This window comes from Oryx dammah, unplaced genomic scaffold, assembly GCF_014754425.2.
Source record: "Oryx dammah isolate SB20612 unplaced genomic scaffold, SCBI_Odam_1.1 HiC_scaffold_11218, whole genome shotgun sequence".
Classification (NCBI taxonomy): Eukaryota; Metazoa; Chordata; class Mammalia; order Artiodactyla; family Bovidae; genus Oryx; species Oryx dammah.
In genome coordinates, this window is record NW_024080611.1 from 2,910 (window position 1) to 18,430 (window position 15,521).

At 39.4% G+C, this 15,521-nt stretch overlaps 1 long non-coding RNA gene across 1 annotated transcript; it reads right to left on the reverse strand.

Annotated features, from left to right (window-relative positions):
- Positions 1-7,057: 7,057 nt before the first annotated feature.
- LOC120861054 lies at positions 7,058-13,744 on the reverse strand. The gene is made up of 3 exons (XR_005720486.1): positions 13,636-13,744; positions 10,124-10,186; positions 7,058-9,183 (listed from the first exon to the last, which is right to left on the reverse strand). It is a non-coding gene; the product is annotated as an uncharacterized LOC120861054 (long non-coding RNA).
- Positions 13,745-15,521: the final 1,777 nt, after the last annotated feature.

The window sequence follows — 15,521 nt, forward strand, 5'->3', positions numbered from 1 at the left end:
TAACAAATGACAAACTCTAATGGAAAACCTGATTACTTCATGTGGATCAAAGGAATCAATTTCATGGGCCTGAATGAACTGATAAATATAACTTTGACTTTGGAAAACATAGTACATGAATCTGTTCTCCACTTAACAGTTTTTCTCTTATGCTACTGTTAGGGGAAGCACACTGATTGAAACCACCCACCCTGGCCAGGCACCATAGTAACTATTTGCATGAGTTGTTTTATGACAGGAGGTCCTGGTAAGGAACACGGAACTAACAAGCCTCCACCAACTGGAAGAGTTTGGGAAAGGTCAAAAGGAGACACCCCATGTCCAACCACCTCTCAGAATCCTTCTCTCTGGTATCCATCTTGGCTGAACAAGGTGTGCATCATCAGGAAGGACTCGGAGTCAGAATGACTGGCTAAAGACAACCCGGAAACTAATCCCATCTGCAAACTGTGTGACAGAGCAGTTCTATGGGTTCCCTTACCCTCCTGCTCTCCATGCCAGTGCCCTTTCCCAATAAAATCTCTTGCTTTGTCAGCACGTGTCTCCTCAGACAATTCATTTCCAAGGGTTAGACAAGAGCCTAGTTTTGGGCCCTGGAAGGGGTCCCCCTTCCTGCAACACTATGACTACAACAAGTTAATAAAGTATGCCTTTTTAAACAAAGATAAAACATTTCTCTTTCTCTCTACCTGATCTTGTCAAAATTTGGTTTCTCCAGCTGGCTCTCCTTTGAACTTGATGGCTTACTGCAACTAGACTACAACTAGTTATACTAATGGAGAAGGCAATGGCACCCCACTCCAGTACTCTTACCTGGAAAATTCCATGGATGGAGGAGCCTGGTGGGCTGCAGTCCATGGGGTCGCTAAGAGTCGGACATAACTGTGTGACTTCACTTTTCACTTTCATGCATTGGAGAAGGAAATGGCAACCCACTCCAGTGTTCTTGCCTGGAGAATCCCAGGGATGGAGGAGCCTGGTGGGCTGCCGTCTATGGGGTCGCACAGAGTCGGACACGACTGAAGCGACTTAGCAGCAGCAGCAGTTATACTAATTGTATCTGTGGCTTTCCCTCGAGGCTATCCCACGAGGTTTCCCACAGGGCTGTCACACGTGCCACCGTGGTGTGAGCAAGTCGAGGCAGTGCAGGGAAATCAGGTTCCTCTGGAGTGGACTGAGACTTTTGGGGGACTTTGGGAATGGTGGCACGACCCCTGGAGTTCCTCTCGACATTCCTGTGGAGAGCGCCTCCTCTTGAGATGCGACGGGAACACCGGGAATCCTTTCCCGACGAAGCAGGGAAAGGAACCCTCATCTCGAGCTATGAGGCGGAAACGGGGCTCCTCTTGATGTGGGCAGGACCCTCTGAGTTCCTCTCCAGTGGAGACGGGTATGTTGGGGAACTTCTTGAGTTGCAGCAAGGGTGTGAAGGACCCTTTCGAAGTTCAAGAGGGAAGGGGTGATTTGCCTCGAGACGCCTCAGCAAAAAAGGGCCTCATCTCGCCATTCTCTCTCTGCTACATTTCGTCAACATTACTAGCTACATTACTTATATCTATTTTATAAGATCATTGTCTCTTACAGTGTGTAATCACATCACCAATAAATGTAATGGTGACTAGGCAACTTGAAACAACTAACAGAGATATAGTTCTGTATGACATCAATAATTGTAATAGTGTGATTCTAGGTATGGGGAAAAGCAACAAGCGAAATATCTCCTGGATCCTAACAGATAAGAAGATAGAAGATCCAGAGAATCTTTTGTTACCTATCAATGGGCTTAATCTGGAAATTAACACCTGGAGTGACATATCAACAAGAACTTTCACCTGATCTGATATGAGCCTCCCAGTGCTGTGAGACAAAAAATGGTCATGAAATGTCTCCCAAATACTGATCAAATTTCTGACTATGGAGAGGGACTGCGAAACGGAGTGTTTCCTGCAGTCAGGATAAACAAGAATACCACAGCCATCAAGCATATTGGCCCTCCAAATGTGAATTTCTAAACCCAGGAAGAACAATGCCTGCTTTCTGGCAGCTGCCACAAGCTGCCGCCACTCCCTACTGTGAGCAAGGAACTGCTGCTGCTGCTAGGTCACTTCAGTCATGTCCGACTCTGTGTGACCCCATAGACGGCAGCTGAAAAATCAAATCGCAGGATGCTGGCCCCAGATAGCTGAGGTGCATATGAAAGGAAGGATTTCAGTAGGCCCAGACGCTTGCATCTTCCCATATGTAGAAAAGCACTAAACTCCTTGAGATATGTTTTTCCTTAATTAACAATAATCTTTTGATGTTCAGACTACCTGCCCCTTGTTGCAAGCTTCTATATAAACTGACTCCTCCCCTCACCTCTTTAGAACAGTTCTCTCAAGGTTATTTGAGATGCTGTCTCCTGGGCTTAAAGATATAAAAATTTCCACCAAATAAAACATAACCCTCAACTTCTAGGTTCTGACTACTTTTTAAAGTTGATATATATACCAACTTTCTGGTCACTTTATTGTACAACACAGCATAGTAAATCAACTGTACGTCAATAAAAATTTTTTTTTAATATCACAAAAAAGACTATCATTTCTCCATTTAATTATGTTTGCATCTTTGTTCAAGGTAGATCTGTAGGTCTCTTTCTTGATTTACTATTATGTTCCATTGATCTGTATGTCTGTTACAGGGAAGAGCCAATTTTGACTTCATGTTGGATCTGTTTATTAAGCTTTGTTTTTTTTCACTAAAAGGATACTGTTCATAGTGGCCTGCCTCAGGGAACCCTGCTCTTCTGCCAAAATGCCTTTCTTCAGGAACATGTCTACCTGTGGATGGATGGAAGCAAGAAGGAAGAAATTAACACATCCCTTCCCCAGAGCTGGCCATTCCAGGAAATATTTGCAAGAGTAAATGGCCTTTTTACTTCTTCACCTTCCCACTCTCTGTTCTGTAATAGAACCTGGCACCTAGACCCAGATAAGATAGCTATTTTGAGACACTGCCATCTTCTCGGTTTGTGAGCTTTCCAAATAAAGTCTTATTCCTTGCCTCAACATCTCATCTATAGACTTATTGGTCTGTCGTGTGGTGAGCAGAGCAAGCTTGGACTCTGACATGTCTATTCTAAAAAACTGTCATATAGTCTTGACTACTGTACCTCTAGGCTAAATTTTGAAGTCAGGTATTTTGAGTCCTCCTACTTTATTTTTTCCAAATTGTTTTGGCTATTCTAGATTCTTTGGAATTTCACATATTTTAGAATCCTATCTTAAAATGTCTAATGAAAAAAAAGCACTAGGAATTTGAATGGGATTACATTCATTCCGTAAGCCAATCTGGGGAATATTCCATAGGCCATATTAATATCTTAAGTCTTTCATTCTATGATCATGGTATTTGCTCCCTTTACTTCTTTCATCAGAGGTTATTTGGGTATTTCCCAGATTTCTGTTACTGGTTTTTGCTAGTTTGGTATGGTCAGAAAACATAATCCACATGATTTGCAGTGTTTTACGTATTGGTTGAGGTTTGTTTTATGGCCTAGAATATTCTTTATCTTGGTGACTGTTCTGGATGCACTTGAAAATGATGTGAATTCTACTGTTGTGTAAATTTCATGCCCATCTCCCAGTGGTAGCAGACTTCTTTTTTTGTTATCCATGCGGCATCCTGGGGCCAGGTTTTTCTGTTCCTCCTCTGAGGTCAGAGGTTACTTGCTTATACTCCTTTTCCAGGAATAATGGTTGGATCCTGAAGGCAAAGCATTTCCTATTTCTTCTCCCAGAAGCAGATGGGTTTTGCTTTTATTCCTCTCCCAAAAATACTGGATTTTGCTGGGACCTTGGGGGTGATATTTGTTGCTGTTCCCCCAGCAGCTTAAGTCTTTTGCATCCTTCAAAAGAAGGGTCTTGGGTAAATGGGCAGGGTTTCATATGTATCCCTCAGCAGTAGTCTCCTGCATGCCTGAACTACTGACAGGGACTTTCTGGTCCCTTGTCCTTCCCATTTGCTGTAAGCACTGGGGTAGGCCCTTGAGTGTATGATCTTTTTTGAGACTCTTAGCGCTTCCAGACACACTAGCCCATAATTAGCCTTTCAGAATTTGTTAAAATCTTAGTTGATTTCTTACCTGTTTGTACAGTGGCCACCTCTTTCTCTCATGCTCTAAGATGGAACAATTGGTATGGTCCATCTCTTGAGGGCTTATCACTTTGTGATTCAGTTGCCTTTTCTTTGCAACCTTACCTGTCTGATGTGCTCATGAAAAACTGTAATTATATAGATTGTTGTTGTTCAGTCGCTCACTCATGTCTGACTCTTTGTGACTCTGCGGACTGCAGCACACAGGCCTCCCTGTCCTTCACCATCTCCCAGAGTTTGCTCAAACTCATGTCCATTGAGTCAGTGATGCCATCCAACCATCTCAGACTCTGTCATCCCCTTCTCCTCCTGCCTTCAATTCTTCCTAGCATCTTGAATCTTAGTACATAAATTATCTAGTTTTTTCTCCTGGTTAAGATAGGAGTGGCATTCTCTTGAGGCTTTCTACATCCTCTTCCAGGTACAACTCTAACTACCTCTATCAAAGGTGATTTTTTTAATCTCTTAAAAAGGTATTATTTCCATCACTGAAATTACAAAAATTTATAATTATTTTTACTTCATCTCCTCCACTAGTCTTTAACTCCATGAAGACATAAGCAGCACAGTCATCCCTTGGTATCCAGAGGATTGATTCCAGGCCTCCCTCCCCCTACCAACATCAGAGGATGGTTCAAGTCCCTTATACAAACTGGTGCTCAGTTCAGTTTAGTTCAGTTGCTTAGTTGTGTCCAACTCTTTGTGACCCCATGAACCTCAGCAATCCAGGCCTCCCTGTCCATCACCAACTCCGAGAGTTTACCCAAACTGTCCATTGGGTCAGTGATACCATCCAACCATCTCATCCTCTGTTATCCCCCTCCCTGCCTGCCTTCAATCTTTCCCAGCACCATGGCCTTCACATGGTCAGCTCTTCGCATCAGGTGGCGAAAGTATTGGAGCTTCAGCATCAGCCCTTCCAACAAACACCCAGGACTGATCTCCTTTAGAATGGACTGGTTGGATCTCCTTGCAGTCCGAGGGACTCTCAAGAGTCTTCTCCAACACCACAGTTCAAAAGCATCAATTCTTCAGAGCTCAGCTTTCTTTACAGTCCAACTCTCACATCCATACATAACTGCTGGAAAAACCATAGCCTTGACTAGATGGACCTTTGTTGGCAAAGTAATGTCTCTTTTTTTTTTTTTCCTGCTTTTTAATATGCTGTCTAGGTTGGTCATAACTTTCCTTCCAAGGAGTAAGTGTCTTAATTTCATGGCTGAAATCACCATCTGCAGTGATTTTGGAGCCCAAAAAAGTAAAGTCTGACACTGTTTCCCCACCTATTTGCCATGAAGTGATGAGACCGGATGCCATGATCTTAGTTTTCTGAATGTTGAGCTTTAAGCCAGGTTTTTCACTCTCCTCTTTCACTTTCATCAAGAGGCTCTTTAGTTCTTCACTTTCTGCCATAAGGGTGGTGTCATCTGCTACCTGAGGCTATTGCTATTTCTCCTGGCAATCTTGATTCCACCTTGTGCTTCATCCAGCCCAGTATTTCTCATGATGTACTCTGCATAGAAGTTAAATAAGCAGGGTGATAATATACAGCCTTGACATACTCCTTTTCCTATTTGGAACCAGTCTGTTGTTCCATGTCCAGTTCTAACTGTTGCTTCCTGACCTGCATACAGATTTCTCAAGAGGCAGGTCAGGTGGTCTGGTATTCCCATCTCTTTCAGAATTTTCCACAGTTTCTTGGGATCCACACAGTCAAAGGCTTTGGCATAGTCAATAAAGCAGAAATAGATGTTTTTCTGGAACTCTCTTGCTTTTTTGATGATGCAGTGGATATTGGCAATTTGACCTCTGGTTCCTCTGCTTTTTCTAAAACCAGCTTGAACATCTGGAAGTTCAGGGTTCACGTATTGCTGAAGCCTGGCTTGGAGAATTTTGAGCATTACTTTACTAGAGTGTGAGATGAGTGCAATTGTGTGGTTGTGTGGTAGTCTAAGCATTCTTTGGCATTGCCTTTCTTTGGAATTGGAATGAAAACTGACCTTTTCCAGTCCTGTGGCCAGTGCTGAGTTTTCCAAATTTGCTGACATATTGAGTGCAGCACTTTCACAGCATCATCTTTTAGGGTTGGAAATAGCTCAACTGGAATTCCATCACCTCCACTAGCTTTGTCTGTAGTGATGCTTCCTAAGGCCCACTTGACTTCACACTCCAAAATGGTGTATTTACACGGTAAAGTGTCTGTCTACAATGTGGGAGACCTGGGTTTGATCCCTGGGTTGGGAAGATCCCCTAGAGAAGGACATGGCAACCCACTGCAGTACTCGTGCCTGGAAAATCCCATGGATAGAGGAGCCTGGTAGGCTACAGTCCATGAGGTCGCAAAGAGTCGGACATGACTGAGCGACTTCACTTACACATATATTCCCATACACTTTAAGTCATCTCTAAATACTTATAATATGTAAAGGCTATGTAGATAGTTTTAAGTACAACGTAAATGCTACGTAAATAGCTGGCAGGTACACAACAAATTCAACGTTTGCTTTTTGGAAATTCTTTTTCAGTATTTTTGATCCATGGTTGGCTGTATCTGCAGATGTCGAACCAGGAGAGGGCTGACTGAGTATCTTCTTCATTATTGTGATCCCTGTATCTAGCACCATACAGGGCGTATAGTACTTAAAATGAAATGGAATGATACATTACCACAAACATTTATAGCATGGTACTTCCCTGGTGATCTAAGGTGGTTAAGACTCTGCCTTGCAGTGCAGAAGACACAGACAGGTTTGATCCCTGGTCAGGGAACTGAGACCTCAAGTGTCTTGAAGCAACTAAGGCCGTATGCCACAGCTACTAAAGCCCACACACTCTGGAGCCCAAGTGCCACAGAACTAAGACCCAATGCAGTCAAATAAATAAATATTTAAATATATATATAAAGCACAAACAAGAAAGGTACACCAAACCATTTTTAATTAAGTTTCAAGAAAAATTGAATCAAATGAAATAGCAAAACACAGATCAGTAATTACTTATTATTTATTCTACTCTTACAAAAAGACACTTGGAACAATAAATATAAAATGGTATAGGTCTTGTTTAGCAATGGGCAAATACAAGTTTTCTTGGTATTCTCCACAGGAATAAGCTAATGAAGTTTTTATAAGTTTATCCATTCACCTCATCCTACCCACCTTCCACCCTCTAAAAAAGATCAATTCTACAATTTTTAATAATGGATTCTCAAAATAAGTAATCTAAGACTTATTTTGTGACTAAGATATCTGAATTAAGTTAAAAATATATGTATAATATGTTGTTACCCAGAAACCTCAACTAATTCAACTCATGAATATTCTTAAGCTTTCCATTTTTTTATAATTTGTATAACTAAAGAGTCTGTTCTGTTCAAATCTGCATGGCAAATAAACAGAAAGCAGAATACAAAATATACACTTTTCTGTCCTAGGAGGAAACACCAAGTACAGATATATTTAATATACAGTGAGTATGTCATGTGTTTTCTCATAGCCAAAAAAATCCTGATTCTTTCATACCTTGCAAGTTGATGAAGCAGAACACAAATACACAAATTATTTGTGACTAAATTTAGCTAATAAAATCAGCAAAAAAATACACACAACAATACACCAGAGTCTGAGCAATGATGAATATCCAATTGTATTTGTTTCACTAAAATTTATCTTCACGCTAATACCTGAAGAGTCTTTCTAATATTTAAATATTCTTCTTTAATGACTTATGCATCAAGTGGAAATATGTACAAAAGTTATTTCAAACTAGAAAAAGTTGGGGGGGAGGGTAATTCTTTTCCCCTGCTCTGTAAATAAAATATTTTTTAAAATCCATTTAAAATAATTTCTTACTTGGTGCTTTATAACCACTTTCTACTTTATGGAGATCATTTAGAAAGGCAGAAAAGAATATAAAATATTTAAAGGTCATCATCAAAATAACCAAATAGATTTTTAATTTACCTCTGTGTACTTTCCGTACTACTAAGGCATTGTCCTAATTAATTACACTTTCCTGGATCCCCTGTAACATTAAAAACATGAATCTTAAAAAAATGAAAAACTGGCTTTTAGACTTTAAAATAAGCCTCCTCCTCCTCTTCCACAGCTACCCTTCAAATATTTTAAGCAGAAAATTAATCTGATTGCTTTAGGGGTTGATGTAATGTTTACTTAAAATAATCCACTTTAATTCAAACTTTTTAGGACTAATATCAAATTCAATATCCAATGGAAGATGGAAGTAGAATACATGTCAGTACAAATAGTACCAAATACAGAAAAAGCACCTAAAGATGGAAGGAGACAGCTCTGACACCCTAGCTGTTAGTGGCAAACCACGTTCGTGTGTTTCCATCAACATAACACCTTACGCTATCCAAAAATATAGTTTATTTGGTTCTATGTCTGACTTTCTTTAAACTTCAAAAGCCAATTTAAAATTTAAGGGGTAATTTTTTTTTTCATTCCTGGGCACAGATCAATTTCCTAGGTAAAGAGCTACTAAAGGTAAAGAGCTACTAAACTATATCAATGTGCATGATGAGGAATCCAATGAAAGCAACAAGGGGCTATGATTGAGTGATTTAAAATAACCTCTCCTCATGGTAGAAGATAGCATTTCTTCAGAGACATACACACATCACCTTCTTAGTGAGACTCTGCTTTGTTACAATTTAGAAATCTGAACTTAATTTCAGAGAATATAAATTCCTGGAATATGATTTGAAGACAGGGTACAAACAGCAGTTGAGTGGAATCTGCCTGCAACAATCCTTTATTTTTTTTTCCTTTAAGGTTACAGAAAATCTGCACATAGACAAGGCAATTAATTCTCAAAATAAAAATACCCCCCTCCAAATAGCCAGTCAGATTCCACAGTGAGTATATGTTATAACACATTCTATTCCACAGGTGTGCATTCTTTTGAGCCTGCAGGGTTAGGATCAATTCTTTCTGGAAATATTAGCTTCTCACAAACTGCCTCCTTTATTGGTAAATACTGTGATATTTCATTAGGTTCCGTGAAGAGGGAAGGTGAAACATGCTAGGAAATACATAAACCATATTAGCATATATGAAATTACTACAATGATAATTTTTGAAATGCTTTGGTTCAAGCATTCCTAAAGCATGACAATTTTAAAATGAGGTACAATATATGTATATAAGGAACATCATTAGGGACTCCTAATAATATCTCTTGTTGCTGACTCATTTAGTCTGTTACTAGAGGGTTTCCTCAAAAATCATAGGGAGATGTCATTTATAATGCACCATTAAATGTTCTAAGAATTTAATACATCTTATTCCAATTCCCTTTTCCAGTTATTTTTGTATCCTGAAAGCACCAGTCTTCAGTTAGATGCCAATATGCAGTCTCCAACAGACTCTAAGTAACTTTTCTAACTCATATATATTCTATTTGGTTGGCCAAAAGGTTCATTCAGATTTTTCCATAACATCTTAACATCAAAACTCAAACAAACCTTTTGGCCAACTCAATGCATACAGATAGAAATAAGCACTAAGGGTGAATTTAAAAAATATCAACTTAGCAGGAAGGTATCACTTTTAAACAAGCCATTATTAACTCCTATAGACTTGCAGAAGCCCTTTACAAACTCCAGGGGAGCAAAAAAAGGAGAGGGTATTATTATGCCCCCCAAAATAAGTAGTAGAAAGAGCATCCTATCACAGCTCCACCACCAGTTGTAAGAGCTAGAGTAAGTCACACCTCTGGCTCTCAGTTTTTCCAGAATACAAGTGGAAATTGGGTTGGATGATGACTAATATACCTAACAACTCTAACTGTAATTGAGGTGAGTACCAGAAAAAATACACTTCAGCAGGATTTACCTACCTATTAGGTAAATGAATGGATTTAGGGATACAGGTTTGGTGGATGGGTGGGACATGGGAGGATACCATACCTAAAATAAAACATTAAAACTTAACTTTTAAAAATTGATATTTAAATACTGTACCATTAAATTAGCAATTTTGCTCTCTCGTGATGTATATTCTCGTAACATGTAGGTCTTGTCAGCCTATATTTAAAAATAAAAAAAATCGCAATAAATTTATGTATATTGATTTACAAAATCCTTCCTATTAAATAGAATTGCCTACATTTTACAACAGGTTGTAAAAGTAGCATTAAGTCTGATGAGACCATCTATTCTACAGTGAGATAACTAATTCAAGAATTCTGAATTATTAATTCCAACCTGTATAAATTACAGTAATATCAGGTATACATATGTAAACATGTTTAATAATTTTCATGTAACAGAAACACAAGCAAAGGTTTTACTCTGAAAGAAAATGTATATATTTGTAATGAAATATGTAAGAGATTTAAGTATCATTTCAAGTTTGGACCCACACCTTTTCCTTAAGTTATACTAGCATCTACCTACATAACTGTGGCTACCCTTATATTCAAAAATAAAAAAAAAAGCTTAAACAAGTTTTATTCTTTCCTATTTCTACAAATTTGTTAAATTGCTTATTTATAGTCACTTTTTCTACACTTCAATTTTCCCATTTAAGACATTTTAAAGGGAGGTTTTAGAAAGCAATTTATTACAATTTGTTTTTTGGTAAAACATTATTTAATAAGAGAAAAAAATCACAAGATTACATTCCCTTTAAGTTTCAATCGTCTATATCAACAAAAAGATTGATGCTCATTGTAAAAAAATCAAATAATATAAACATAAGAGTATAAATCATCAACAATCACAACTTCTATAGATAACACTATCCTCAACATTTAGAAATCTCTACAGAAAATCTTATATTCATACTTGCACCTTAAAAGTCAATATTAATTTGTCCATCTCTTCAAATCAACCACTAATTTTAATGGTTGTATATTTTCTACTATATGAATTGCAAAAAATTAAAAATAGAAACCTCAATTAAATACAGTTTGGCGACTAAAACAGGAAGCTCTCACATCCTGCAACCATAGCAAAGCCCAACAAAAACAAGCAAGACTCCTCTTAGTTTCTGGGAAGGAATCAGCCAATGGAAAGCCATGGACTCTGTTTCCTATAGTCCTGCCACCTTCCTTTTCTAGTCTATAAAAGTATTCTCCTTCCTTTGCCATGCAGGGACTTGCACATGGCTCACCATGGTTACAGATCCCAACCTGCGATTTTCTACTGATCCTGAATAAATCGAATTTTGCTGGAGAAATATCGGGCAGTCTATTTGTTGCAGGTTAACAGGATATAAATGGCCATTTAATCAATATTCATTCAATGCTTATTAAAGCACTTTCCTTCTTTCCTTTGAGGCTCCCCTGTTAGCTCAGACAGTAAAGCGTCTGACTAGATGTGGGAAGCCTGGGTTTGATCCCTGGGTCAGGAAGATCCCCTAGAGAAGGAAATGGCAACCCACTCCAGATCCTTGAACTGTTACAAACAATAGCATTTCCATGAATACATATATATATACACACACACACATACACACACACACACACTCTATACATCTGCCTAACTAAAATTTGTGGGTTATTGTATATAAGAATCTTTTTGAGGATAAACCCTGAAAAGAAATCAACATTTCTGAGCTAAAGTGCAAGTATTTCTAAAAATGCAAATTTCATTTTTTTCTGAGGGAGTTTTGCCGACTAAGGTCTGTCTAGTCAAGGCTATGGTTTTTCCTGTGGTCATGTATGGATGTGAGAGTTGGACTGTGAAGAAAGCTGAGTGCCAAAGAATTGATGCTTTTGAACTGTGGTGTTGGAGAAGACTCTTGAGAGTCCCTTGGACTGCAAGGAGATCCAACCAGTCCATTCTGAAGGAGATCAACCATGGGATTTCTTTGGAAGGAATGATGCTGAAGCTGAAACTCCAGTACTTTGGCCACCTCATGAGAAGAGTTGACTCACTGGAAAAGACTCTGATGCTGGGAGGGATAGGGGGCAGGAGGAGAAGGGGACGACCGAGGATGAGATGGCTGGATGGCATCACGGACTCGATGGACGTGAGTCTGAGTGAACTCCGGGAGATGGTGATGAACAGGGAGGCCTGGCGTGCTGCGATTCATGGGGTCTCAAAGAGTCGGACACAACTGAGCGACTGAACTGAACTGAACTGAAAATGTAGCTTATTTTTAGTACTTTGCTATCACTTTTGAAAAGAAAAAGATCCAGGAACTTTCCTGGTGATCTAGTGGTTAAGACACCAAGCTTCTACCACTGAAGGTAGCCAGGGTGGGGGTTTCAATCCTTGGTTGGGGAGCTATCCCAGAGGCCACACAGTGTGGCCATTTGAAAAAAAAAAAAAAAAGGAAAATACCAATCCAATTCTATCTTACTGGGTTCTAATCCCAGTTCTGGCACCTGTTAATTGTATGAAAAAAAGTGAAAGTCACATTCGACTCTTTGCAACCCCGTGGACTGTACAGTCCATGGAATTTTCCAGGCCAGAATACTGGAGTGGGTAGCCTTTCCCTTCTCCAGGGGATCTTCCCAACCCAGGGATGGAACCCAAGTCTCCCACACTGCAGGCAGATTCTTTACCAGCTGATCCACAAGGGAAGCCCAAGTATACTGGAGTGGGTAGCCTATCCCTTCTCCAGCGGATCTTCTCAACCCACGAATCGAACTCGGGTCTCTGCATTGGACGTGGATTCTTTACCAACTGAGCTATCAGAGAAGCCCTATTAATTGTATAACTTAGGCAATTTAATTAATTTTTCTTTCCCTTAGTTGCCTCAACTATAAAGCAGAGATAATAATAATATTTATTTTATAGAATTGTTAGAAAAGTTAACTATTACTACAACTACCATGACTGATACTGGTGGTCTCTTCTCTCATTTGTCATTCTGGTGGTCTCTTCTTTTATTTATCATTCTGTATGATCACAAATCTGATGTCAAAAATTCATTAAAAACGGATAGGCTGCTATAAGCTACTAGAAGAATTTTTATTACTCAATTAATTTTTATTACTCAATTAATTTTTATTACTCAATTAAGCCTCCCTATACTTTCTTATTTTTTAAGAATCTTGTAAGTTAACAATTCCTTGAAATAGAACACAGAATTTCCAAGCATTAAAACAACTATTAAAATGATGGGATGACACAAATATCTGGAGGCTATGTGATTGATATTTCTAATATCAGGACATCACATAAACAACACATACTATTAAAAAAAAAAGTAAGAGTTAAGGGATAGTTTTCTTAAACAGATTAAACAGAGTAAACACAATTCTTTTAAAAAAGCATTAGGCTCCCCTTAATGGAAATGTCTTTTAGAAAAGCATTTTCAGCTACTAGAACTTTCGGAAAAGAAGATGCAATGTTTTGATAACTGTGTAGTCAACAGTGAATGCGAAACACTCAATCTTAAAGGTTAGATGGATGACCATATAGTATAAAGCACTGTTGAATTTCAAACTTTCAGACTGACAACATAACAACATGAACAAGCCCAATATTAACTAGTATATTCACTAAATAAGAAGAGATACCTCATGGTAAAGTCTTGTGTCATTCATTCTAATAAGCACCCCATCAATTCTCAAGAAAAATCGCAACAGCAAGAAAAAGCTAGAAGGCATTACTCTCTGGAAAAGAAAAAAGTATATCAATATTTTAATGAAAATTAAAATTTTATTAATTTGCTAAAAGAAAAAATTTTAAGGCATAAACTCTCTCAACTAGAAGTTCTCTGCCCTAGTTCCAACCAAAGCTGAAAACCTGTTTATATTATGTAACATAACATAAACAGCTTCCTATAATAGAAAAATAGTTTTTCTAGGTCAAAAGATAATGAGGTTAAACACTTTAAATGTACCTAAATAATATGAAAATTATAATGTACACCATAAAAAAAGACACTTATAGTAAATGACAATATCAGTAATATAAAAATGAGAAAACAACCTAGTTCTTTGTTGCTACTCATCATTCATTAACTTTACATAACGACAAGAGGCCTTTAATGGTATGGTCTAATTCAACGCAACCAACTGAGTGTTTACTATCTTATACTGCCAAGGTCTGGTTTATGAGATCGTTATAACATGTTCTTAACATCTTTGGCCTGTGTCACACCTACACATTTCTGTTTTCCAGTATTACCACTGAAGAAAGTCAGAGCAAGTGGAGTATGGGTCCTGGTGTCAGGAAGGGAGGGGATGGATAGGGTGTTGGGTCTTCAGGTCTTTAAACCTCATAGGAATGCTGTCAGAAACAAGGTTACCTTTGTTGCTCCCCTTCAATCTACAACCTGCAAAACATCCACAACTCAGCAAAAGTATACCTGTGCCCAACTCATTAGGTCACTGGAGAATTCCACATATCTATACATCTATTGGTGGGTGTACTGGAACATATGGAAGAGGCAGAACCAAAGGAACAGCGGAGTCCGTGCCTGCAATCCCAGCCTTAGGTCTGTGACAGCTGGGCCACAGCTTCAGAAACCCCAGCAGCAGGGGAAGCAGCTCACATGACTTTGGGGTCCTGAATGTGGGAGCTCCTGTGGGCACGGGCAACAGGGAAGCAACAGCAGTGGGGCCTAGGACTCTGTCCCCCCAGCAGCTGACATACCCAAAGACCTGCCCCCCAGTCTGCAATGGCGGAGCCCAAGACACTTACAACACCCCACATGGTGGAGGTGACTGCACAACCCTGCTCCCCTCCTGCTTCCCCATCCTCCTCCCAGAGCAGAGCCTATGTCTCAGGGGATCCCAGACACGAGGGAAAGCCCACCATCCCCATGACACAGCAGCTCCAACAGAAGCAAAGCAGTAGCTAATCCAGAGGCACAAGAAGAGCCGAAGGCACAGAGCCATACCTCTCACAAAGCACAGAAAGCACCAATTCTCAAATATAACAGAAGAAGCACAGCCAAGGGAAACCGAAACCGGTGTTATAGTGTCACCTGAAAGTGAAAGTGAAGGCGCTCAGTCGTGTCCGACTCTGTGCAGCCCCGTGGACTGTAGCCCACCAGGCTCCTCTGTCCATGGGATTTTCCAGGCAAGAGTACTGGAGTGGGTGCCATTTCCTTCTCCAGAAGATCTTCCCGACCCAGGGACTGAAGCCGGGTCTCCTGCATTATAGGCAGACACTTTACCATCTGAGCCACCAGGGAAGTCAAGAGGGATGGAAGTCAATAGTGCCACCTAACAGACAACAAAAGAAAGCACTCTCACTTTTAACCTGTTATTTAAATACACCAGCAGAGAAGCACTTCATCAAGCACCATGAAGAACCATAGTAATACTACACCACAAAAAGAAAATGACAAATCTCCAGAAACCAAACTTAAAGTCACAGAATATTTCAATCTGAGAGAGAATTCAAAGTAGCTATTGTGAAGAAACTTAATGAGATTTAAGAAAACTCAGAGGAG